Source organism: Oryctolagus cuniculus, chromosome 13, assembly GCF_051225735.1.
Source record: "Oryctolagus cuniculus isolate XC-2025 breed Fujian yellow rabbit chromosome 13, ASM5122573v1, whole genome shotgun sequence".
Lineage (NCBI taxonomy): Eukaryota > Metazoa > Chordata > Mammalia > Lagomorpha > Leporidae > Oryctolagus > Oryctolagus cuniculus.
This window is the reverse complement of record NC_142879.1, coordinates 64,745,948-64,772,506: the sequence shown is the minus strand read 5'-3', so window position 1 is coordinate 64,772,506 and position 26,559 is coordinate 64,745,948. Positions and strand designations below refer to the sequence as shown.

General features: G+C 44.1%; 1 protein-coding gene and 1 pseudogene across 1 annotated transcript in view; both read right to left on the bottom strand.

Annotated features, from left to right (window-relative positions):
• The window catches only part of DESI2 (desumoylating isopeptidase 2), a 74,517-nt gene that overhangs the window by 38,669 nt on the left and 9,289 nt on the right, over positions 1-26,559 (bottom strand). The window lies entirely within an intron of this gene.
• LOC100349941 (large ribosomal subunit protein eL33 pseudogene) lies at positions 22,353-22,822 on the bottom strand (annotated as a pseudogene).

Below are 26,559 nucleotides of genomic sequence, written 5' to 3'. Positions count from 1 at the left end.
TTCAGCCCGCTGCGCCATGGCACATGGCGCCAGCCCCAACTCTCTCTGTGTAACTCTGACTTTCAAGTAAATAAATAAATCTTAAAAAAAAAAAAAAAAAAAAAAAAAAAAAAAAAAAAAAGGCCGGTGCCATGGCTCACTAGGCTAATCCTCCACCTGCGGCTCTGGCACCCCAGGTTCTAGTCCTGGTTGGGGCGCCGGTTCTGTCCCGGTTTCTCCTCTTCCAGTCCAGCTCTCTGCTGTGGCCCAGGAAGGCAACGGAGGATGGCCCAAGTGCTTGGGTCCTGCACCCGCATGGGAGGCCAGGAGGAAGCACTTGGCTCCTGGCTTCGGATCGGCGCAGCGCACTGGCTGTAGTGGCCATTTGGGGGGTGAACCATTGGAAGGAAGACCTTTCTCTCTGTCTCTCTCTCTCTCACTGTCTAACTCTGCCTGTCAAAAAAAAAAAAAAAAAAAAAAAAAAAAAAAGAAAAGAAAAAGAAAAAGAAAAAGAAGTGGAGGAGCCAGGACATGAACTGGCACCCATATGGGATGCCGGAGCTGCAGGCAGCAGCTTAACCACAGAGCCAGCCCCAAAGATTTATTTCTTTATTTAAAAGGCACAGTGACAAATCTTCTGTCTGCTGGTTCACTCCCCAAATGGCCACAATAGCCAATGCAGAGCCAGACTAAAGCCAGGAGCCAGGAACTCCAACTGGGTCTCCCACACAGGTGGCATGGCATGAAGTACTTGGGTCATCTTCTGCTGACTCCCTAGACACATTAGCAGGAAGCTGCAATGGAAATGGAGTAGCGAGATTTGATCCAGCACTCTGACACAGGATGCCACTGTTACAAGAGGTTGGCTTAACCTGCTATGCCAGCCCCAATAGAAGTATTTAAAATGTAGTGAAAGACACTGGCTTCTGTCAGAGACTTGGACACTTTTACTTGGTTTCCTCAAATATATGTGAAATTCTTTAAAGACTCAATCTAGGGCCCAGCGCTGTGGTGTAGTAGGTTAGACCTCCACCTGCGACATCAGCATCCCAGCTGCTCCACTTCCGATCCAGCTCCCCACGAACATGCCTGGGAAAGCAGCAGAACATGGCCCAAGTGTTTGAGTCCCTGCACTTGTAAGAAGCTCCTGGCTCTTGGCTTCAGATTGGTCCAGCTCCAGCTGTTGCCACCATTTGGGGAATGAACCAGCAGATGGAAAACCTCTCTGTCTCTCCCTCTGTCTGTGACTCTGCCAAATAAATGAATAAATCTTAAAAAGAAATAAAGAATCTATATCCAAAATGTCTGATTCTAATTCAAAATCCTGGAGCTAGAATGCTTGTTTCAGATTCCATCTCCACTACACACAAGAATATGAGTCTCACAATTAGACTTGCCCTCAGAGGCCTACTGTGAGGGTCAGATGAATTAATATAAGTACTTGCACATGAGCACTCAACCCCTAGTACAACATTGTTAGAAGTAGCAAACGCGGCCGGCGCCGCGGCTCACTAGGCTAATCCTCCGCCTAGCGGCGCCGGCACACCAGGTTCTAGTCCCAGTCATGGCGCCAGATTCTGTCCCGGTTGCCCCTCTTCCAGGCCAGCCCTCTGCTGTGGCCAGGGAGTGCAGTGGAGGATGGCCCAGGTGCTTGGGCCCTGCACCCCATGGGAGACCAGGAAAAGCACCTGGCTCCTGGCTTCTGCCATCGGATCAGCGCGGTGCGCCGGCCGCGGCGGCCATTGGAGGGTGAACCAACGGCAAAGGAAGACCTTTCTCTCTGTCTCTCTCTCTCACTGTCCACTCTGCCTGTCAAAAAAAAAAAAAAAAAAAAAGTAGCAAACGCATATTTACTGACATACGATCCTTCCCTAATATTTTTGTCATACATACTGGGAAAGGTTGTATGAATGTGTGAATAGGCAGGTCCATTCTGATTATCTGTGAATTCTCAGAATTCTAAAGAATCTCTGGAGTTGATGTCCAACTAACCAAGGGCAATGACTCACTAAATTGAATAACAATGGAAGAATTAGTTGGGCTCTACTTTAGGACTTCTACGAGAATTATTTATATTTTTGAGAGGTACAGATCTGAGTGAGAGTGGTTTCACAGGATGTCTATATTCATGAGAGACACGAGGAGGGGACTGGAGAACCACATCTCACTTTGGGGCTATGCCAGTACAGACCCACGCTTCCTAAAGTCAATCCACTGAGACAGGAAGTGTACAGAGAGGGGCAATACTAATACACCCTTTGGCCCCTCTGACACGAACCTGTGACTACTGAAGCCTAGAAGGCTTTCCACAAAGCATTCCAAAATATTAATATAAGGGAAGGGGAAACAATTGCTATGAAAACTATGAAAAGGCAGTAAACACACAAGTATAATTATCCCTTAGTTCAATCTTCCTCCATGCAAAAACAGGCCTAAATATTTCTATTTCTTATTTTAATGCATTGGTTACAGAAATGAACTGTTATGCTATTCTTCTGATACAGAACTTTCATTAAATTTCATTTTAGTTAATGACTTGCCTTTATAAAGTTAATAAAATGTTATGCTTCTAGTTTGAAAGCAACATGACAAACGCTACTTCCCTGGTCTGGTTAAAAAACACTTAATATATGGGGCTGGCACTGTACCATAGCGGGCTAGGCCTCCACCTGCGGCGCTGGCATCCCATATGGGTGCTGGTTTGACCCAGCTGCTTCACTTCTGATTCAGCTCATTGCAGATGGCTTGGGAAAGCAGTGAAAGGTGGCCCAAGGGCTTGGGTCCCTGCACCCACGTGGGAGACCCAGAGGAGCTCCTGGCTCCGGGTAGGCTCAGCTCCAGCCATTGCGGTCATTTGGGGAGTGAACCAGTAGATGGAAGACCTCTCTCTCTGTCTCTGCGTCTCTGTAACTCTGCCTTTCAAATAAATAAAAAATAAACATAAAAAATACTTATTAGTACCACTTATGGCCTAGGTCTGAATTCTATAAAAGGCACTATTTAACTGAGTAAGTATAAAGTATGACTTTTCCCCTCAAAAAACTTGCATTAACGTTTATATTAGATGTTGAGTGGGTAAAAGCAAGCGTTTGAAACAAGTGCTTGGGAATAGAGGAAATTTCAATTATTGAGTTAAAAATCCTCAAAAAAATGATTAGTGGAGACTTTGGGCTAATAACTACACTGCTATATCATATAAAGTTGTTCTTGATATTTACATTATAAAACTACCTTCTGTGGTCTATTTTGATACCACTGGACTGAGTCCAAGATAATCTTACAGCAAAGGTTATTTAGTATCACTTATGTTCAAATGCTATCATAGTTCCTTAGCAACAGACTAATCATAAAGCAGAAAGACAAAAACCCAAATCTAAATCCACCAAATAAATCAACTGAGATATTCTATTTTTAGATGAAATCATAAACATTCATGGTAATGTCTGTTCACCTGCTTTATACTATAAGGAAAATAACACTGTTATACAAATCCTATTCCATTAATATTTCCAAGAAAATATCCTATCTTTTCATTACCAGAGAATGCTACGGAAAATAAGTATATCACTCATTAAGTCTTAGGGGAAAGAAAACCTATATAACAAAAGTATTTTTATTATAACATTACTTATGTATTATTGATAACTTAAAGTATTAAAAGGCCTCAGTTTGGGGATGGGGCTGTGGCATAGCAGGTAAAGCCACCGCCTGCAGTGCCAGCAACCCAAATGGGCACCAGTTTGAGTCTCAGCTGCTCCACATCTGATCCAGCTCTCTGTTATGGCCTGGGGAGGCAATGGAAGATGGCCCAAGTCCTTGGGCCACTGTGCCCATGTGGGAGACCTGGAGGAATCTCCTGGCTCCGGGCTTTGGACTGGTGTAGCTCAGACTGTTGGGGCCATCTGGAGAGTGAACCAGCAGATGGAAGACTTCTCTCTCTCTCTGCCTCTCCGTAACTCTGTTTCAAATAAAAATAAATATATCTTTAAAGAAAAAAAAAGCCTCTGTCTGGGGGCCAGCATTGTGGCATAGCAAGTAAAGATGCCACCTGTGGGGCCAGTGCTGTGGCAGAGTGGGTGAAGCCACTGCCTGCAGTGCTGGCATCCCATGTGGGTGACAGTATGAGTCCTGGCTGCTCCTCTTCCAATCCAGCTCTCTGCTATGGCCTGGGAAGGCAGGGGAGGATGGCCCAAGTCCTTGGGTCCCTGCACCCATGGGGGAGACCTGGAGGAAGTTCTTGGCTCCTTTTCTTCTTGGCTCCTTGCTTCGAATCCATGCAGCTCCAGTCATTGTGACAAATTGGGGAGTGAACCAGCAGGTGGAAGACCTCTCTCTCTTTCTCTCTGCCTCTCCTTCTCTCTCTGTGTAACTCTGACTTTCAAAATAAATGGATAAATCTTTAAAAAAAAGAAAAAAAAGATGCCACCTGTGACACTAGCATCCCATATGGGTGTTGGTTCAAGTCTCAGCTGTTCCATTTCCTATCCAGCTTGCTGCACATGGCCTGGGCAAACAGGGGAAGGCAGTCCAAGTGTTTGACCCTGCCAGCCACATGGGAGGCCTGGATGAAGCTCCTTGCTCTTGGCTTTGGCCTGACACAGCCGAGGCCATCATGGCCACTTGGGGAGTGAACCAGCGGATGGATGATCTCTTTCTCTCTCCCTATCTCTTACCTCTAACTTTCCAATAAATAAATAATTATTTTAAAAAAGCCTTAACCTTTGAAAATAATTACTTCTGATTATAAAAGATTTGCCAGTAACTTTTACTAGTTTTGCAAATGTTCTGTACGTTTTTTTTTTTTTCCCCTCCCTTTTAAGAATATATCAGGGGCTGGCGCTGTGGTATAGTGGATATAGCCACCGCCTGCAGTGCCGGCATCCCATAAGGGCGCCAGTTTGAAATCCAGCTGCTCTAATTCCAATCCAGCTCTCTGCTATGGCCTGGGAAAGCAGTAGAAGATGGCCCAAGTCCTTGGGCCCCTACACCCGCTTGAGAGACCTGGAAGAAGCTCCTGGCTCCTGGCTTCGGAATGGCTAAGCTCTAGCCGAGACAAATCCAGTTTTCAAATGGTTCGGCAGAAGCATTCAGCCTGTACCCCCTTTTCCTCTCAAATCCCAGGTCTGATGAGAAACATGAAGGTCAGTCTAACTAATACCGGTCTTCCTAATCACTGTACTTTGATTCTTAAATGCTCATGAGAACGGTGTTGAACTCATGAGTTGGAGTGTGCAAAATGATACAGTCATGCATGGCTTAATGATGGAATGTATCCAGAGAAATGCACCATTTGGTAATTTTGTTTTTGTGTGAAAATTATGTAGTGCACTTAGGCAAACCTAGATGGTATAGGTCACTCAGTGTGACCTCCCAATGCAATCAAGAGACTTGGCAAACGAGAAGTATGAAGCTGGTGATGGCATTCTGTTTTACAGTAAACTTTTTTGTTTCTAAATAGGGGTACATTTAAAAATAACAATGAAGGGGCCAACGCTGTGGTGTAGCAGGTAAAGCTGCTGCCTGCAGTGCCGGCATCCCATATGGGCGCCAGTTTGAGTCCTGGCAGCTCCACTTCCGATCCAGCTCTCTGCTGTGGCCTGGGAAATCAGTGGAGGATGGCCCGAGTTCTTGGGCCCCTGCACCCATGTGGGAGACCCAGAAGGTGGTTCCTGGTTTTGGATTGGTGCAGCTCAGGCCGCTGTTGCGGCCATCTAGGGAGTGAACCAGTGGATGGAAGATCTCTCTCTGCCTCAGCCTCTCTATAACTCTTTCAAATAAAATAAATAATAAATCTTAAAAAAAAAAACAATGAAAAGTATATCATGGTAAATACATAGTCAACAACATAGTTATTTATTATAAAATATTTACTGTATATAACTATATGTGCAATAAGCTTTTAAAATTACTGGGGTGGGGGAGGGAAGAGGATGGAGGCAAGGGCGTTCCCACTCACTGGTTCATTCACCAAAGGCCTGCAATTGTCAGGGCTATGCCAGGCCCAGCTGAAGCCATGTCTGCCATGTGGGTAGCAGTGACCCAATTACTTCAGCCATCAACGCTGCCTAGGTATGCATTAGCAGGAAGCTAGAATTGAGAGTGGAGCTGGGACTTAAACGCAGGTACTCTAATATGGGATGGGGGTGTTCCAAAAAGTGTCTTAACTGCTAAACCTAACCCAACCTGCCCTTGTGACTTATACTTTTATACAACTGGTAGGACAGCTGAGCAGGTTTATTTATACCAGCATTATCACACACACGTGAGTAAATGTGCTACCCTATGATGTCACTAGGTAGGTAAGAATTTTTCAGCCCCATTAGAATCTTTTGGGATTACATATACAATGGTGGTCCCTTAAGGTCGTATCAGCTAGTGACACTGTAGTCATCTTAGTTTTCATATACTCTGATGTTCACACAGTAATGAAACTTCCTAGCAACATATTTCTTAACTATGTGCCATTAACCATCATTAAATGGTGTGTGACTGTACTTAATGTGATAGCCCCAAATCAAGGAAAGTATAGTGCTGTACATTTTGGACACAGCTAAAGTTACTGCCTGTTTACCCACCTGGAAAACTAATTTCTAAAAATAGTTTGTCAAAGAATCTAACTTTTAGGCCTCAAAACAAGCTAGATCGAGAATCATTTATGCACTATTATTTATTTTTCATTTCTTAAAGGATTTATTATATTTGAAAGGCACAGTGATAGAACTCAGGCACTTGGGTTATCATCTGCCGCCTCCCAAGAGTGTTAGCAGGAAGTTGGATTTGAAGTATGAAATAACCAAGACTTGCATCAGCACTCGGATATGCGATGCTGGCAGCCCAAGCTGCAGCTTAATCTACTGAACCACAATGCTCACCCCTGTTATTTAAAAAATAGACTTTAAAAGGCTGGGGTTAAGATGGTGGTTGGCACACCTGCATTCCATATCAGAGTACCTGAGTTTAATACCTGGCTCAGGCTTCTAATTCCAGCTTCCACAATGCATATCCTGGGAAGCAGCAGATGATGGTTCAGTGGTAAAGTCCCTGTCACCCACAGGGGAGAACTGAATTGAGTTCTTGGCTCTGGTCTCATCTAGCCTTGGCTACTGTAAGCATTTGAAAATGAAGCAGCAGATGGAAACTGTGTCTGCCTCTCTCTCTACCTTCTCCGTCTAAAATAAATAAATAAGTGAAATAAATAAATAAGTGAATCAAATGTCCCTTAACTATTTTTAAGAATAATCTATTCTGGGCCGGCGCCGTGGCTCAATAGGCTAATCCTCCACCTTGCGGCGCCGGCACACCGGGTTCTAGTCCCGGTTGGGGCGCCGGATTCTGTCCCGGTTGCCCCTCTTCCAGGCCAGCTCTCTGCTATGGCCAGGGAGTGCAGTGGAGGATGGCCCAGGTGCTTGGGCCCTGCACCCCATGGGAGACCAGGAAAAGCACCTGGCTCCTGGCTCCTGCCAGGATCAGTGCGGTGCGCCGGCTGCAGCGGCGGCCATTGGAGGGTGAACCAGCGGCAAAGGAAGACCTTTCTCTCTCTGTCTCTCTCTCTCACTGTCCACTCTGCCTGTCAAAAAAAAAAAAAAAAAAAAAAAAAAAAAAAAAAAAAAAGAATAATCTATTCTTTAAGATTTTATTATGGGGCCAGCACTGTGGCGCAATGGGTTAGAGCCCCGGCATCCCATATGAGCGCCAGTTCTAGTCCTGGCTGCTCCTCTTCTGATCCAGCTCTCTGCTATGGCCTGGGATAGCAGTGGAAGATGGCCCAAGTCCTTGGGCCCCTGCACCCATGTGGGTGACCTGGAGGAGGCTCCAGGGTCCTGGCTTTGGATCGGCGCAGCTCTGGCCATTGCGGCCACCTGGGGAGTGAACCAGTGGATGGAAGACCTCTCTGTCTCTACCTCTCTAACTCTTTCAAATAAATAAAATAAATCTTAAAAAAAAAAAGATTTTTAAAAAAATTTATTTAAAAGGCAGAGTTAGGGGCTGGCGCTGTGGCGCCAGTAGCAGGTGAGGCCATTGCCTGCAGTGCCGACATCCCATATGGGCACCATTTTGGAGTCCTGGCTGCTCCACTTCCAATCCAGCTCTCTGCTGTGGCCTGGGAAAGCAGCAGGTGATGGCCCAAGTCCTTGGGCCCCCTGCACCCGAGTGGGAGACCCGGAAGAAGCTCCTGGCTCCGGATTGGCACAGATTCAACCGTTGTGGCCATCTAGAGAGTGAACCAGTGGATGGAAGACACCCCCCCCCCCCGGCCTCTCCTCTCTCTGTGTAACTCTGACTTTCAAATAAATCTTTAAAAAAAAAAAAAAAACAGAGAGAGATAGAGAGGTCTTCCAACTGCTGCAAACAGAAGTCAGGAGTCTGGAGCTTTGTCCAGATCTCCTGCACAGGTGCAGAGGGGCCCAGGAACTTGGGTCATTCGCCACTGCTTTCCCAGGCATATCAGCAGGGAGCTGGATCCAAAGTGGTGCAGCCAGGTCTTGAACCAGCACCCATATGGGATACTGGCATTGCAGGTGGTAGCTTAACCTACTATGCCACAACGCCAGCCCTAGATTAATTTATTCTTTAAAAATGTTTGCTGACAGGCTCAAGCACTCAAGCCTCCATCTGCTAAAGACTTTATAGGAACAAAACATGCCAAGTCCCTGCTCTCATGAAATGTGCCTTCTTGAGAGGTGTCTTTTAAACTGCAGGCTACAATTCATTAGAGAATCCAGAAATCATCTCAGTGGGTTACACTAGTATTATTTTAAATGAATTAAATATAATCAAACAGAACTCAATCAAAGGGCACATAGTAAGATGTTTCCTGAATGAACATTTGATTTAGTTATATGTGTGCTTAATGGATGGGATATAAAATGTATTTCCTAGTTGATTCAGGATAAAGATGAGAAACAAGTGTCCTAGAAAGTCCTTCTAAACTGCATCTTAGTTGAAATCTCATTTTAAATGTTTACTTACCAGCAAGTCTACAAACAAGACAACACTGATTCAACAAAATTCACGCACACCTCCTAAATTGTGTCAGAGACTCTGCTAGACAGAGGGGATTCAAGGATGATTAATTTCCAGTCCCTGTCCCTAAGGACCTCATTAAGAATGTAAACAAGCAGTTACAATTTGCTAAGTGTTAAAAAAAAGAAACATGTACATATTCCAAAGGGTTTTCAAAAATTCATGGGATGGCTGATGCTGTGCCATAGAGGGTTAAGCTGCCACCTGCAGTGCCGGCATATTGTATGGGCACTGGTTTGTGTCCGCCTGCTCCACTTCCGATCCAGCTCCCTGCTAAAGTGCTTGGCAAATGACGGTCCAAGTGCTTGGGCCCCTGCACCCGCGTGGGAGATCAAGATGGAGTTCTTAGCTCCTGCCTTTGACCTGGCTCAGTCCTGGCCACTGATGCCATTTGGGGAGTAAACCAGTGATGGAAGATTGATCTCACTCCCTCTCTGTAATTCTGCTTTATAAAAAATAAATCTTTAAAAAATATTTCACAAGAAAGATGTCATGTAGCTATTCCATGAACCTTTTGAAGCTCCCCTGTTCAATCAATAAGAAACTCATTTTTGGGATACCATTCTAAAATCTACTTTCACTTATTCTATTTTCAAATTAATAACCCATGTAAACCGTGTAAATCACATTAGGCATATTTAGGCAAGTAACTCACCCCAGGTCACATCCGTGGTAAGCTGTAAAACAGCCCAGGCTTCTGAGCCTGCACCTACTGGGTTTTTTTTTTGTTTTTGTTTTTATTTTTTATTTTTGCCATCTCACAACTCTACTTAGTTACAGGCAGCCTCATGTGGCCTTTTCTTTACATGACCTGGAAGTATCTCAAATAACTTCAGAATAAAATGGAAGTCATTAATGTACATTCTTCATTTTCCCTAGTATGTGACAACCTTTCCTGTACTATCCCAAGTAAAAAAAAAACTGTCATCACCTACCCTTTACCTACATGTCTTGTAATGTGCTCACCTCATCACTAATTAATAATGTAGAGACCTATTCTGAACCCAAATCTGAAGGAAAGGGAAAATCTAGAGAAAATGTCCCTTTTAGAAACTAGAATTTCAAATGAACTTCAACCAGGTAGCTCTTTTTATAATACTATTAAGTAAGCTAGGATACACACAATATATTAAGAGCTACTGGAGACAATGACCGTGTTTAATCCTTATCTGGTGATTCTTTTAACTTACAGATGGACAACAACCCAGAAATTATTATTATGTTATGTACAAACCAACCTTGGGATTGTTTTTAATGTTTTTTTTATGCCCTCTACAAATGTTTAAAGATTTATAAATTTGTGCCACTAAGCTCATGTGGCTGAAAGGTAAGACTACTTGTTAACTTTACCACAAGAGGAAAAAAAGGCTACACAATTAATCCCTATTTTATACATATGAGGGGGATTTTGGAATTAGTGTAAAACATATGAGGGTAGTTCAAAAGATTTATAGAAAGTGTGCATTACTGGGGCCGGCACTGTGATATAGTAGATAAAGCTGCTGCCTGTAGTACTGGCATCCCATATGGGCGCCGGTCTAAATCTCATCTGCTCCAGTTCTGATCTAGCTCTCTTCTATGGCCTGAGAAAGCAACAAAAGATGGCCCAAATCCTTGGTCCCCTGCAACCAGGTGGGAGACTCGGAGGACGCTCCTGGCTTTGGATAGGCCCAACTTCAGCCATTGTGGCCATTAGGGGAGTGAACCAGCAGACAGAAGATTTCTCTCTCTCTCTGCCTCTGTAACTTTGACTTTCAAATAAACAAATCTTTTTTAAAAATGTGCATTACAAAAAGCTATAATTATTTTTAAGTTCATTTTAAATGAATTTCCCAAAATGCCCTTATAAAAATGTTTATTTTGGCGCAAAAAATTTCTGAAATTCACAGTATAACAATCTTGCTTTTAATATTTCAATTGGGTAGCACTTTTTTTCTTTCTTGTGGATAGTACTTTTTTCTCTACAGTATAGCACTCTTTTAGACAATTAAGGAAATTCCAAAGATCAACTTACTAAGTGTTGCAAATGCTGAAAGTATCAAAGGCAGCTCATGTAGTGTATATAACTGCAAATAACACTACAGTAACAATAGCTAACATTTTTATTAACTTTAAAAAAAATTTTTTTTTTTTACTTTTGACAGGCAGAGTGGACAGTGAGAGAAAGAGACAGAGAGAAAGGTCTTCCTTTTTGCTGTTGGTTCACCCTCCAATGGCTGCCGCGCTGGGCGCGATGCAGCCGGTGCATCGCGTTGATCCGAAGCCAGGAGCCAGGTACTTCTCCTGGTCTCCCATGGGGTGCAGGGCCCAAGCACTTGGGCCATCCTCCACTGCACTCCTGGGCCACAGCAGAGAGCTGGACTGGAAGAGGGGCAACCAGGACAGAATCCGGCACCCCGACCGGGACTAGAACCTGGTGTGCCAGCGCCGCAAGGCGGAGGATTAGGATTAGCCTATTGAGCCGTGGCGCCGCCAATAGCTAACATTTTCTAGGGCTTACTACATGCTAGGCAGCATTCCATGCATTTTGCCAATTTGACTCATATGATCCTTACAATTACCCTATGAGCTAAGTACCATTACTGTCTATTTCCATTTTAGAGAGAAACAGAGGCACAGAGAAATAACTTTCTCAAGGTCACACAGCTAAAATGCAGATGGTACATGCATCCTGATCCAAGCCATACCACAAAGAACAAGAACTGTATTCCACTACCTCTTAGATTCCAGACAGTAGGTTTGACTAAGGAGGAGAAGGTATACCGTACAGGTTTTTTTTTTTTTTTTTTTTAAGAGTTTATTTATTTGAGATGTAGAGTTATAGACAGAGAGAGGGAAAGACAGAAAGAGAGGTCTTCCATCTGCTGGTTCACTTCTGAGCTGGACCAGCCAGAAGCCAGGAGCTTCTTCCAGGTCTCCCATATGGCTGCAGGGCCCAGGCACTTGGGCCATCTTCTGCTTTCCCAGGTCATAGCAGGGAGTTGGACTGAAAGAGGAGCAGCTGTGACTTAAAACTGGTGCCCATATGGGATATCAGTGTTGCAGAACAAGGCTTAGTCCACCATGCCACAGCACCGGCCCCACAGTACAGCTTCTTGCTGTCCCCTTCTCTTCAGTTCTTATTCTTCCACTGACCAGTGTCAATGCCTTGGGCCTCTTACCTGCCACCTGCCACGCTAGGGAGATCCATCAGGACAGCGGAGGAACAGGCCTTTTGAGGTGAGCAGCCAAAGGGTTCAAAGCCCCACGCCACTGCAGGTCCCCAGCAGCAGCATGCTTCTATTTATCTGCCTGGAGGCAGCAGCAACAAGCCAAGGACAGTGAAAAAGGATTGTTCTAGCATGATACATCCCAGAAACTATTCTTTTGTTCTCAAGGTCACAACAAAGTGAGAAACTTAAAAGGCTATTAAGTTGCATTATTGTTTGATACAGATAAAAGAGCAACAGGTTAGAATGAATGGGACTGAAATATAATTCTTTCCTTTCTTGTGATTTAAGAGTTAACACATTTTGGGGCCGGCCTTGTGGGGCAGGGGGTTAAGATTCCACCCCAGCTCCCTGTTAATGCACCTGGGAATGGTGAGATGGTGGCCCAAGTGGAAGATCTGGATGAAGCTCCAGGTTTCTGGCTTCAGCCTGGTCTAGCCCCAGTTGTTGTAGCCACTTGGGGCATGAACCAGCAGATGGAAGATCTCTGTCTCTTCCCCGACCCCTCTCCATATCTCTATATGTATTTCTGATTAAAAAAGACAAACCTCTAGCCTGGGCATGACAGTATGGTAGCTAGTAAATGAAGATAATATTTAAGTACACCACTAACTCTCCTAGTTTAAATGAACTAGAACTGGAAAATAGTACGGCATATTCATTTGTGGATTAGAATGACAGGAAAATTGATGAGGCTGGAGAGAGTGATGCCACTCAGAGAACTCCCTGCAAAGATAGGAGAGCACGGGATCTACTCAACAGCACAGGGTCTGACCTCAGAGATAACGGGCAATTCATGCCACACAGTGGGGGAAAGGTACTCTGCCAACAGTGGTGCTGAAGGTTGAGAAAAATATTTTTTAATTAATTTTTAATTTTTTATTTACTAAATATAAATTTCCAAAGTACAGTTTATGGATTACAATGGCTCTCCCCCCATAATTTCCCTCCCACTCACACCCCTCCCATCTCCTGCTCCCTCTCCCATTCCATTCACATCAAGATTCATTTTCAATTATCTTTATATACAGAAGATCGATTCAGTATATATTAAGTAAAGATTTCATCAGTTTGCACCCACACAGAAACACAAAGTGTAAAATACTGTTTCAGTACTAGTTATAGCATTACTTCACATTGGACAACACAGTAAGGACAGATCCCTCATGAGAAATACGTACACAGTGACTCCTGTTGTTGACTTAACAATTTGACACCCTTGTTTATGGCGTCAGCAATCTCCCTAGGCTCTAGTCATGAGTTGCCAAGGCTATGGAAGCCTTTTGAGTTCGCCGACTTCGATCTTATACTGACAGGGTCATACTCAAAGTGGAAGTTCTCTCCTCCCTTCAGAGAAAGGTACCTCCTTCTTTGATGGCCCCGTTCTTTCCACTGGGATTTCACTCACAGAGATCTTCCATTTAGGTCTTCCTTTTTTTTTTTTTTTTTCCCTCTTTCCAGGGTGTCTTGGCTTTCCATACCTAAAATACTCTCATGGGCTCTTCAGCCATATCCGAATGCCTTAAGGGCTGATTCTGAGGCCAGAGTGCTATTTAGGACATCTGCCATTCTATGAATTACTGTGTATCCCGCTTCCCATGTTGGATCATTCTCTCCCTTTTTGATTCTATCAGCTAGTATTAGCAGACACTAGACTTGTTTGTGTGATCCCTTTGATTCTTAGACCTACCAGTGTGATCAATTGTGAACTGAAATTGATCACTTGGACTAGTGAGATGGCATTGGTACATGCCACCTTGATGGGATTGTATTAGGATCCCCTGGCATGATTCTAACTCCACCATTTGGGGCAAGTCCAATTGAGCATGTCCCAAATTGTACATATCCTCCCTCTCTTATTCCCACTCTTGTATTTAACAGGGATCACTTTTCAGTTAAAATTTAAACACCTAAGAATAATTGTGTGTTAATCACAGAGTTCAACCAATAGTACTAGAACAAAACAAAGAGAAAATACTAAAAATGGATAAAGTATTACACTGTACATCAGCCGTCAGGACAAGAGCTGATTAAGTCACTGTTTCTCATAGTGTCCATTTCACTTCAACAGGTTTCCCCTTTGCTGCTCAGTGAGTTGTCGCCGATCAGGGAGAACATATGATATTTGTCCCTTTGGGACTGGCTTAATTCACTCAGCATAATGTTTTCCAGATTCCTCCATCTTGTTGCAAATGATCGGATTTTGTTGTTTTTGACTGCTGTATAGTATTCTATAGAGTACATGTCCCATAATTTCTTTATCCAGTCTACTGTTGATGGGCATTTGGGTTGGTTCCAGGTCTTGGCTATTGTGAATTGAGCTGCAATAAACATTAATGTGCAGACAGCTTGTTTGTTTGCCAATTTCATTTCCTTTAGGTAAATTCCAAGGAGTGGTATGACCGGGTTGAATGGTAGGGTTATATTCAGGTTTCTGAGGAATCTCCAGACTGCCTTCCATAGTGGCTTAACCAGCTTGCATTCCCACCAACAGTGGGTTACTGTCCCTTTTTCCCCACATCCTCTCCAGCACCTGCTGTTGGTAGATTTCTGAATGTGAGCCATTCTAACTGGGGTGAGATGAAACCTCATTGTGGTTTTGATTTGCATTTCCCTGACTGCTAGTAATCTTGAACATTTTTTCATGTGTCTGTTGGCCATTTGGATTTCCTCTTTTGAAAAATGTCTATTGAGGTCCTTGGCCCATCTCTTAAGTGGGTTGCTTGTTTTGATGTTGTGGAGTTTCTTGATTTCTTTGTAGATTCTGGTTATCAACCCTTTATCTGTTGCACAGCTTGTGAATATTTTTTCCCATTCTGTTGGTTGCCTCTTCACTTTCCTGACTGTTTCTTTTGAAGTACAAAAACTTCTCAATTTGATGCAATCCCAAATGTTAATTTTGGCTTTGACTGCCTGTGCTTCTGGGGTCTTTTCCAAGAAGTCTTTGCCAGTACCTATATCTTGCAGAGTTTGTCCAATGCTCTCTAATAATTTGATGGTGTCGGGTCGTAGATTTAAGTCTTTAATCCATGTTGAGTGAATTTTTGTGTAAGGTGAAAGGTAGGGGTCTTGCTTCATGGTTTTGCATGTGGAAATCTAATTTTCCCAGCACCATTTATTGAACAGACTGTCCTTACTCCAGGGATTGGTTTTGGATCCTTGATCAAATATAAGTTGGCTGTAGATGTCTGGATTGATTTCTGGTGTTTCTATTCTGTTCCATTGGTCTATCCATCTGTTTATGTACCAGTACCATGCTGTTTTGATAACAACTGCCCTGTAGTATGTCCTGAAATCTGGTATTATGATGCCTCTGGCTTTGTTTTTGTTGTACAAGATTGCTTTAGCTATTCGAGGTCTCCTGTGTCTCCATATGAATTTCAGCATCATTTTTTCCAGGTCTGAGAAGAATGTCTTTGGTATTTTGATTGGTATTGCATTGAATCTGTAAATTGCTTTTGGGAGAATGGACATTTTGATGATATTGATTCTTCCAATCCATGAGCATGGAAGATTTTTCCATTTCTTGGTATCCTCTTCTATTTTTCTTTAAGGTTTTGTAATTTTCATCGTAGAGATCCTTAATGTCCTTGGTTAAGTTTATTCCAAGGTATTTGATTGTTTTTGTAGCTATTGTGAATGGGATTGATCTTAGAAGTTCTTCCTCAGCCGTGGCATTGCCTGTGTATACAAAGGCTGTTGATTTTTTGCATTGATTTTATATCCTGCTACTTTGCCAAACTCTTCTATGAGTTCCAATAGTCTCTTGGTAGAGTTCTTTGGATCCCCTAAATAAAGAATCATATCATCTGCAGAGAGGGATAGTTTGACTTCTTCCTTCCCAATTTGTATCCCTTTAATTTCTTTTTCTTGCCTAATAGCTCTGGCTAGAACTTCCAGAACTATATTGAATAGCAGTGGTGAGAGTGGGCATCCCTGTTTGGTACCAGATCTCAGTGGAAATGCTTCCAACTTTTCCCCATTCAATAGGTTGTTGGCTGTGGGTTTTCCATAAATTGCTTTGATTGTATTGAGGAATGTTCCTTCCAAACCCAGTTTGCTTAGAGTTTTCATCATGAAAGGGTGTTGTATTTTATCAAATGCTTTCTCTGCATCTACTGAGATAATCATATGGTTTTTCTTCTGCAGTCTGTTAATGTGGTGTATCACGTTGATTGTTTTGCGCACACTGAACCATCCCTGCATGCCAGGGATAAATCCCACTTGGTCTGGGTGGATGATCTTTCTGATGTGTTATTGCATTCTATTGACCAGAATGTTATTGAGGATTTTTGCATCTATGTTCATCAGGGATATTGGTCTGTAATTCTCTTTCAATGCTGCATCTTTTTCCAGCTTAGGAATTAAGGTGATGCTGGCTTCATAGAACGAATTTGGGAGGATTCCCTCTTTTTCGATTGTTTGGTGCGCGCCCTCACTATTCCGCCATCGTGGCTCCGCCCCCCTATTTATTTATTTTTTGACAGGCAGAGTGGACAGTGAGAGAGAGAGAGAGAGAGAGAGAGAGAAAGGTCTTCCTTTGCCGTTGGTTCACCCTCCAATGGCCGCCACGGCCGGCACGCTGTGGCCAGCGCACCATGCTGATCCGAAGGCAGGAGCCAGGTGCTTCTCCTGGTCTCCCATGGGGTGCAGGGCCCAAGCACTTGGGCCATCCTCCATTGCACTCCCTGGCCACAGCAAAGAGCTGGCCTGGAAGAGGGGCAACCGGGACAGAATCCAGTGCCCCGACTGGGACTAGAACCTGGTGTGCCGGTGCCGCAAGGCGGAGGATTAGCCTATTGAGCTGCGGCTCTGGCAAGAAAATTCTTTTCAACTGCCTTTTTTTCTCCCTTACAGCTAAATGAACTGTGACGTCATCTCTGTGAGGGATGGGGACAGTGTATGATACTGTGCTTGCCTTGGAGAGTGAGAAATTCAACTGACCAGAAAAATAAGGAAGGATTGCCAGAGAGTACTGAGGGCCCTCTTGGGATCTGTGGTCATGATTTTAAAGTGAGACCCGTCAGCTTGGCTGCATGTTCTTCTCTAGCTGCATGCAGCTACTTCAGTACCAAGACTGAACTAGGGTTGCTAGAAAGGATGACGGAGGGAGTGATGTCAGGAGCAGACTGTACAATGTCCCCCAGATGCAGATAGTAGTAACGGAGTGGCTCCCGTGGCTGTGGGGACTGACAAGTAAACTCTGCAGGGCAAGGCTATAGGCTGCAGCTCATCGGGAAGCCTCCATGTTTTCTGATAAGGCCTTCAACTGATTAGACAAGGCCCACACACATAATGGAGGATACTTTGCTTCATTCAAAGTAAAACATACCCTGGGGCAGAAACTTGATTTAGCAGTTCAGACACTGCTGGGGCACCTGGCATCTCAGATAGGAAATCCTTGGGTTCCTGTCTTGGCTTTATTTCCCATCCAGCCTCCTGTTAATGTGCACCCTGGGAGGCAGCACACAATGGCTCAAGTACTTGGCTCCCTGTCATCCCCTTGGGAGACCCAGACTGAGTTCCAAGTTGCTGACTTCAGTTTGTCGGCTGCAAGCATTTGGGGAATAACCCAGGGAATGGAAGATCTCTCTGTCTCTCTGCCTTTCTGATAAACAGAATAAATAAGTAAGTATAAAAAAATACCTCAACAGTAATAGCTAGACTGGTTTTTGACTAAACACTGGGTAACCTGGCCTAGCCAAATTGACATACAAAATTAACCATCACAGAAAAGGCTTAGGATGTAGAGCATTTACTTTGGTCACTGCCTATCCAAAAGTACCAAAGAATCCAGGGGAAGTCACCTCAAGGATGGAGTGTAAGATCAGAACAAACAGAAACTTGTACTTTCATGGGTTGTGGAAGGTGATGTAGGAGAAATAAAAGATGTTGTGGTTAAGAGCACAGATTTTAGCGTTAAGAGCTCTTGGTTTAAGACTACAATTCTAGGGACTGGTGTTGTGGCATAGCAAATAAAGCCACCACCGCCTGCGACACCAGTATCTCATATGGGCACTGGTTCAAGAGCCAGATGCTCTACTTCCAATCCAGCTTCCTGCTAATGTGCCCGGAAAAGCAGTGGAAGATGGACCCAAGTGCTTGGGTCCCTGCATCCATGTGGGAGACCAAGATGAAGCTCTTAGCTCCTGCCTTTGGCCTGGCTCAGCCCTAGCTGTTGAGGCTATTTGGAGAGTGAACCAATGGATGAACAATCTTTCTCTGTAACTTCAACCTTCAAATCAGTAAAAGAAAAAAAGACTACAACTATACCACTTAAGGCATGATTCTCAGCAGGGTTTTCTTTTCTTTTTTTTTAAACTTCTATTTAAATATAAATTTTTAAAGTACAACTTTTGGATTACAGTGGCTTTTCCCCCCATAACCTCCCTCCCACTCGCAACCATCCCATCTCCCATTCCATTCTTCATCAAGATTCATTTTCAATTATCTTTATATACAGAAGATCAACTTGGTACATACTAAGTAAAGATTTCAACAGTGTGCACCCACACAGATACACAAAGTATAAAGTACTGTTTGAGTAGTAGTTTTACTGTTAATTTGCATAGTGCAACACATTAAGGACAGAAATCCTACATGGGGAGCAAGTGTACAGTGACTCCCATTGATGATTTAACAACTGACACTCTTATTTATGACGTCAGTAATCACCTGAGGCTCTTATCATGAGCTGCCAAGGCTATGGAAGCCTCTTGAGTTCACAATTGAGCAGGGTTTTCAACTAAGCCCCAGTTTCATTGTCTTCAAGTGTTGTAACATTAGGGAATGACCTGGTACAATGGAAGCATTAAAAAATGTTAGCTATGGCCTGGGAAAAGATGGCCCAAGTCCTTGGGCCCCTTACCCTCACGGGAGACCCGGAGGAAGCTCCTGGCTTCGGGTCTGCATAGCTCTGGCCGTTGAGGCCATCTGGGGAGCAAACCAGTGGATGAAGACCTCTCTCTCTGCCTCTCCTTCTCCCTTGTTGTGTAATTCTGACTTTTAAGTAAATAAATAAATCTTATGAAAAAAAAGCTCTTATGGAAAGACTCAATACTGTAAATCCACTAATTCTCCCTCCAAATTATCCATAAATGTAAAGACATTACACTTAATATTTCAGTGAGTCTTTTTGAGAAATTTTCTAAAATAAATGTGTGGGGAAAAAACAATTCTGAAAGAGAATAAGTATCAACAAATATCGAAACACACTGTAAGACTACTGCAATTAAATACCTAAAAATGGAGAAGAGGCATTAAGAAAGCTAATAGTACATAAAGTTTTGAAGTAGACCTATACACACAAGATAATAGTACAAGATGAAATGTGGCAAGCACCTCAAATTAACATGGGTAAGAAGTATGGACCTGGGGTGGGGTGACGTGGGCAGCAGCGTAGCTTAGCGGGTTAAGTGGCCTCCTGTGATACTGGCATCCCATATGGGAGCCAATTTGAATCTTGGCTGCTTCACTTTTTCTTGTTGATTTATTTATTTATTTGACAGGCAGAGTGGACAGAGAGAGAGAGGGAGAGAAAGGTCTTCCTTTACCGTTGGTTCACCCTCCAATGACCGCTGCTGCACCGATCCGAAGCCGGGAGCTAGGCGCTTTTCCTGGTCTCCCATGCGGCTGCAGGGCCCAAGCACTTGGGCCATCCTCCACTGCACTCCCTGGACACAGCAGAGAACTGGCCTGGAAGAGGGGCAGCCGGGACAGAATCCGGCGCCCCGACTGGGACTAGAACCTGGTGTGCCGGCGCCGCTAGGCGGAGGATTAGCCTACTGAGCCATGACGCCGGCCAGCTGCTTCACTTCTGATCTAGCTCCCTGCCAACATGCCTGGGAAGGCAACAGAAGACAGCCTAAGTGATTGGGCCCCTGCCCCCATGTAAGAGTCCTAGATAAAGCTCCTGGCTTGGTCCAGTCCTGGCCACTGCAGCCATCTGGAGAATGAATCACTGGATGGAAGATCTAACTCTGCCTTGCAAAACAATTTTTTTAATCTAAAAAAAAAAAAAAAAAGGATTTTTCAATTACCAGTGCTGGAATAACCAACATTCCACTTGGTAGATTAATTCTATAATTTTATGCTAGGGAAAACCTTTCTAGAGATGCCATGAAGTTGAAACATCACAAAAGGCCAACATTTTGGGCTACAATTACTTCAAAATTTCTGGAAGACAAAGGACAACATAAGTGTACTTAACAGAAAATTTTGATTTATTATTGTTATCTTACATGTGTAGTCCTACTTGTTTTCATTTTATTTTTGTTTTGTTTTCTCTTACACCATACAAAGTTTTCTTTGCTCTTTCCCCATGACATTATCCCAAGAGTACTGACATTTTAATTTTAAAAACTGTACATATACAGTCAAATATATCCAATACCAACAAGAATCAGTTTCATCTACCACCCTACCTCCAACTAAGTAGGGCTGCTGGATATTCTTATAGCCTCTCACTCAATATAAACTGAGACTTAATTTTTAACATGCTTATTCACTTTAGAAGAATTTTTCTGGATTAATTTTGTGTGTGTGTGTGTTTTCTTGTTTTTAACCACATTTATAAAAAGATTTAACTATTTTAAATGAGTACTGATGCCCACAGCTTTTTATTTTACACCATAGCCACCCCATTCTTTACTGCTGGAAACATCTTTTGATCTCCACGAAATAGCCTGGATATTACTATCTCCTTTTGCATCAATGACAATTTGAGAAACACAGAGAAAAATCTTTTCCCTTTCCATATTCTGAAGATAATCCTCCATTTTATTGCAGCTTTCATGTCATGAAAGAGAAATCTAAAATTAACTTTTTTTTTTGTTTGCTGGTAGTAACTTTTGTTCCTGTGCATATGTAGCTGTTGTAGTTGATTTCCAACAATGTTGCAGTGGATTCCTTTCTGAGAGGAGGAGGAGCATGGTGGGGGCAAGAGTCACCACACAGACCCGGGGAGTCAGGTGAAAGTGGGCTTGAGACAAGCAGCCCGCAGACTCGTTTATTTCAGTTAGTATGACAGCTTATATAGCCAAGACCAGCCAATCCGGTCAAGGGGCCATCTATGCCCTAACCAATCACAGCCTGTTGCCAGCAGTTTCCAAAGCCATCCAATCACAGCCTGTTGCCAGTCAGGCTCTTGTTGCCAGGCAGTTTCTGAAACCATCCAATCAAGGCCTGCTGTCAGTCAGGCTCTGTTGTCATGTAGTTTCCTCTGTTATCATGTGGTTTCCGAAGCCATCCAATCACAGCCTGTTGCCAGGCAGTTTCTGTTGTCAGCGGCCATCTTGGCATGACCTTTTCACCTCAGTGGCCATCTTGATATGACCTTTTCACCTCATTCTACCACATGTAGCATTGTTTTATTCTTACAATTTGCAAATTAAACCAAAGGCTTTGGTTGAATGTTATCACTTTTTTTTTTTTTTTTTGACAGGCAGAGTGGACAGTGAGAGAGAGAGAGAGAGAGAAAGGTCTTCCTTTTGCCGTTGGTTCACCCTCCAATGGCCGCCGCGCTGCGGCTGGCGCACCGCGCTAATCCGATGGGGTCGGCACTGTGGCACAGCAAGCTAAGACTCCACCTGCAGCACCAGCATCCCATATGAACACCAGTTTGTGTCCCAGCTGCTCCTCTTCCAATCCAGCTCTCTGTTTATGGCCTGGAAAAGCAATGGAAGACAGCTCAAGGGCTTGGGACCCTGTACCTGGGTGGGAGACCTGGAAGAAGCTCCTGGCTCCTGGCTTCGGATCAGCTCAATACCAGCCATTGAGGCCATCTGGGGAGTGAACCAGCGGATGGAAGACCTTTCGCTCTGCCTCTTCCTCTCTAACTCTACCTCTCATCAAATAAGTAAAATCTTAAAAAAAAAAAATTCTGCATAACACTTGATCCTTTTACCCTTCTATACTGAGTTCTGAGATACTATCTCAATCTTGTCATTTTTTTCTTTAGTTTCCAACCTGCTGTTCATGAGTTATCACTGTACTTTTAAATTAGGTAACAGTTCTTTTCATCTTTATGGAAACTACCCTAATCTCCGATTAGTCCCTACTTGGTATTGCTTGTTCCATTCTCAATGGTCCTCACGAATCTACTTCAGAACATACGTTACCTATTCCTCTAAACCTCCCTTATTTCTTTTTTTTTTTTTTACAAGAGAACAAATCCATTTTTATTTATTTACTTTTCAATAGTTTAAATCCTTGAGGGGTACAGCATCACACGGATTCTGTGTCCAATGGCCTTCGCAGGAAGGTTGCTTCGGAATTTGGCGCGAACCATGCCACTGTTTCCGTGAGCACGAGTTACCTTTCCCCAGATTACTCTGGTTTTGTTAGGTTTGCCGCCAGGAGTCACTGTGTTGTTCTTTGCTTTGTACACATAAGCACACCTCTTGCCCAAGTAGAATTCAGTTTCATCCCGAGCATAAACACCTTCAATTTTAAGCAGTGCCGTGTGTTCCCTTCGGTTCCGGAGACCTCGCTTATAGCCAGCAAAAATGGCCTTGCACCACAGTCTTCCAGACATAGCTGCCTTCTAGAAGTCCTGCTCCCTGCAGGCCTCCACAGGCTCCAAGATGGCGGAGAGAGCACCTCCCCTATTTCTTGCTGTACATTTACTGAGGAGGTGTCATATGGCCCACTTTGGGGCCTCTGTACGTCGTTAACCTCTGTTTGGAAGATTTTTCCCCCGGATATCGACATGTTGTACTTCTTCATCTTTCAGGAATGCATTCTTGGTGAGGTCTTTTTTTGTTTTATTTTTACTTTTTCATTCATTTGAAAGGCAGAGAGAGAGAGAGGGAATATCTTCCATCTGCTGGTTCACAGCTGGGGCTAGGTCAAGTTGAAGCCAGGAGCCTGCAACTCCATCATCTCCCACATGGGAAGCAGGAATTCAAGTACCTGGGTCATGTTCTGCAGCTTTCCCAAGCTTGGAGCTGGGTCTGAAGCAGGGCAGTTGGGACTGGAACCTGCACTCTAATGTAGGCTGCTGGCACCCTAACCCACTATGCTAGGACATCTGCCTTGAAGCATCTCTAGAGCACTCTTTGAAAGGGCAACTATCTTTTTTTTTTTTTTTTTGACAGGCAGAGTGGACAGTGAGAGAGAGAGACAGAGAGAAAGGTCTTCCTTTGCCGTTGGTTCACCTTCCAATGGCCACCACGGCTGGCGCCGGCCCACCGCACTGATCCGAAGGCAGGAGCCAGGTGCTTCTCCTGGTCTCCCATGGGGTGCAGGGCCCAAGCACTTGGGCCATCCTCCACTGCACTCCCTGGCCACAGCAGAGAGCTGGCCTGAAAGAGGGGCAACCGGGACAGAATCCGGCATCCCGACCAGGACTAGAACCCGGGGTGCCGGTGCCGCAAGGCGGAGGATTAGCCTAGTGAGCCGCGGCACCGGCCATGGGCAACTATCTTATCCTGACTTATATTCTCTTTTCCTACCTTCTCTTCTCTAGGACTCACACCCACTTAAAATTCCATGTATTTGAATTACTCTGCTCATCCTATTAATAGATGGCTTGGGTAGATATGCTTGACACTATCTACATGTGTTTTCTGAATTAAAAAAATTCAAAAAGCAAAATAACACGCAATCCTTTTTCATCAATGAGGGGAAAAATATGACATGAAAGATGTCAATTCTTCTCGAGTTAATTTATAGGTTTAGTGTGTGTCCAAAAAAAATTTTTTTTTTTTAACAGGCAGAGTGGACAGTGAGAGAGAGAGAGAGAGAGAGAGAGAGAAAGGTCTTTCAATGGCCGCCGCGGCCAGCGCGATGCAGCCAGCGCATTGGGCATTGCGCTGATCCGAAGCCAGGAGCCAGGTGCTTCTCCTGGTCTCCCATGCGGCTGCAGGGCCCAAGCACTTGGGCCATCCTCCACTGCACTCCCGGGCCACAGCAGAGAGCTGGACTGGAAGAGGGGCAACTGGGACAGAATCCGGCACCCTGACCAGGACTAGAACCCGGTGTGCAGGTGCCGCAGGCGGAGGATTAGCCTATTGAGCCCCAGTGCTGTCTTAGTGTGTGTCCAATTTGTAAAAACACCTATGAACTTCTGGGTCTATGTCCAAGAGAGCTTAAAGTAGGAACTTGTGGCTGGCATATGAAGGGCAGCAGGTTAAGCTGCCCCTTGTGCCACTAGCATCCCATTTCACAGTGCAGGTTCCTGTCCCAGCTGCTCTGCTTCTAATCCAGCTCTCTGTAGACGTGCCTGGGAAAGCAGTGGAGATGGCCCAAGCACTTAGGACGATGCCACCAATGTGGGAGACCTAGATGGAATTCCTGGCTCCTCGCTTCAGCATGGCCCAGACCTGGTTGTTGTAGCCATCTGGGGAGGGAAGCAATGATGGCTGAAAGAGTTCTCTCTCTGCCTTTCCAAGAATTCTAAAAAAAAAAAAAAAAAAAAAAAAAGGAAGGAAGGCAGGAAGGACATGAATAGGTATCTGTATACATGTGCTCACTTAAGTATTACTCACAATAGCCAAAAAGCAGAAGTAGGGGCTGGCATTGTGGCATAGTGGGTAAAGCTGCCACATGATGCCATCGCCAGCATCCTATAAGGGTGCTAGTTCAAGTCTCAGCTGCTCCACTTCTGATCCAGCTCCCTGCTAACGCACCTGGGAAAGCAGCAGAGTACTTCCAATTCCTTGGGCCACTGCATCCACATGGAAGACCCAAAAGAAGTCCCTGGCTTCTGACTTCATTCTAGCCCAGCCCTGGCCATTGCAGCTATTCGAGGAGTGAACCAGCAGATGGAAGGCCCCTCTTTCCCTCTCTGCCTCTCCTTCTCCCTCTAACCCTGCCTTTGAAATAAATAAAATAAACCTTCCAAAAAAGGAATGGAAGTAACCTGTATCCATGTGAAGATGAATGGACAAAATGTGGTACATACATGTAATGGAATATTATCCAGCTTTAAAAAAATGGAAACTCTGACCCATGCTACAACATGGATGAATCTTAAGGACATTATGCTAAGTGAACTAAGTCACAAAAGACCAATATTGTTTGCTTCCAGTTATAGAGACACCCAGTCAAGTTCAAAGAGACAAAGCAGACTAGTAGCTAGCTACTTGGGCTCAGATGAGATGAGGAGTTGTTAATTCACTGGTACAGGATTTCAGTTCTGCAAGATCAAAAAGTTCTGGAGATTGCTAGCATAATAATTTGAATGTATCCAGCACTACTAAACTGTACAGTTAAAAATGGTTAACATGTAAATTTTTATTATATTTTTAACAAAAAATATGAATTTTTTTTCCAGAAAGCCTGACAAAGTACTCCTGGGAAAGGAAATGAATTATAGCCAAGAAAACTTTCAGATAATGAAGAGAAACTGCCAGCCAGGTACTAAATATAATGTAAAATTATAATGACTAAATTAAAATAGTAAGGTAATGAGGCTAAAATCAACAATTGCCTATGGGCGAGAAATTAGTATTACGATGAGGATGACATCACAATTTAATGTGGAAAGGCTATTTTATTTCAAAGAATTTGGTTAATTTTATTTACTTATTTGCGAGGCAGATCTATTTAGAAGGAGCTCCTTTCTACTGGCCCATTCCTTAAATGTCTAGAATGGCTGGCGCTGAGACAGAGCCAGAGCTAGGGGACAGGAAAGCAATCCGGGTCTCCCACATAACCAGGCTGCAGGAATCCTGTTACCTGAGCCTCACCACTGCTTCACAGGGACCCTGGCAGGAAGCTAGGGTCAGGAGCCAGAACAAGGAATGGAACCTAGGCACACCACGCAGGATGCCAGCATCCCAGCTGGCATCTTAAGTGACAGGCCAAACACCTGCCACTTACTTCATTTTTGAATGATTGTTTTAGAGGTAGGGAGCCACATTTCATATACCAAAATATATTCCAGATAAAATGAAACAAAATCATTTTTATGTACCATATTTTCCATTTTAAGTTATTAGGACAATATTTATTCCATGCCAAATCAAGGAACTACTAAAAACAAACACTGAGCCGTTGCTGTGGCTCACTAGGCTAATCCTCCGCCTGTGGCGCCGGCACCCCAGGTTCTAGTCCTGGTTGGGGCGCCGGATTCTGTCCCGGTTGCTCCTCTTCCTGTCCAGCTCTCTGCTGTGGCCTGGGAGTGCAGTGGAGGATGGCTCAAGTGCTTGGGCCCTACACCCTCATGGGAGACCAGGAGAAGCACCTGGCTCCTGCCTTCGGATTAGCGCGGTGTGCCGGCCGCAACGCACCGGCCATAGCAGCCACTTGGCGGGGTGAACCAACAGAAAAAGGAAGAGTTTTCTGTCTCTCTCTCACTGTCTAACTCTGTCAAAAATAAACAAACACTGGACATTTTTAGGTT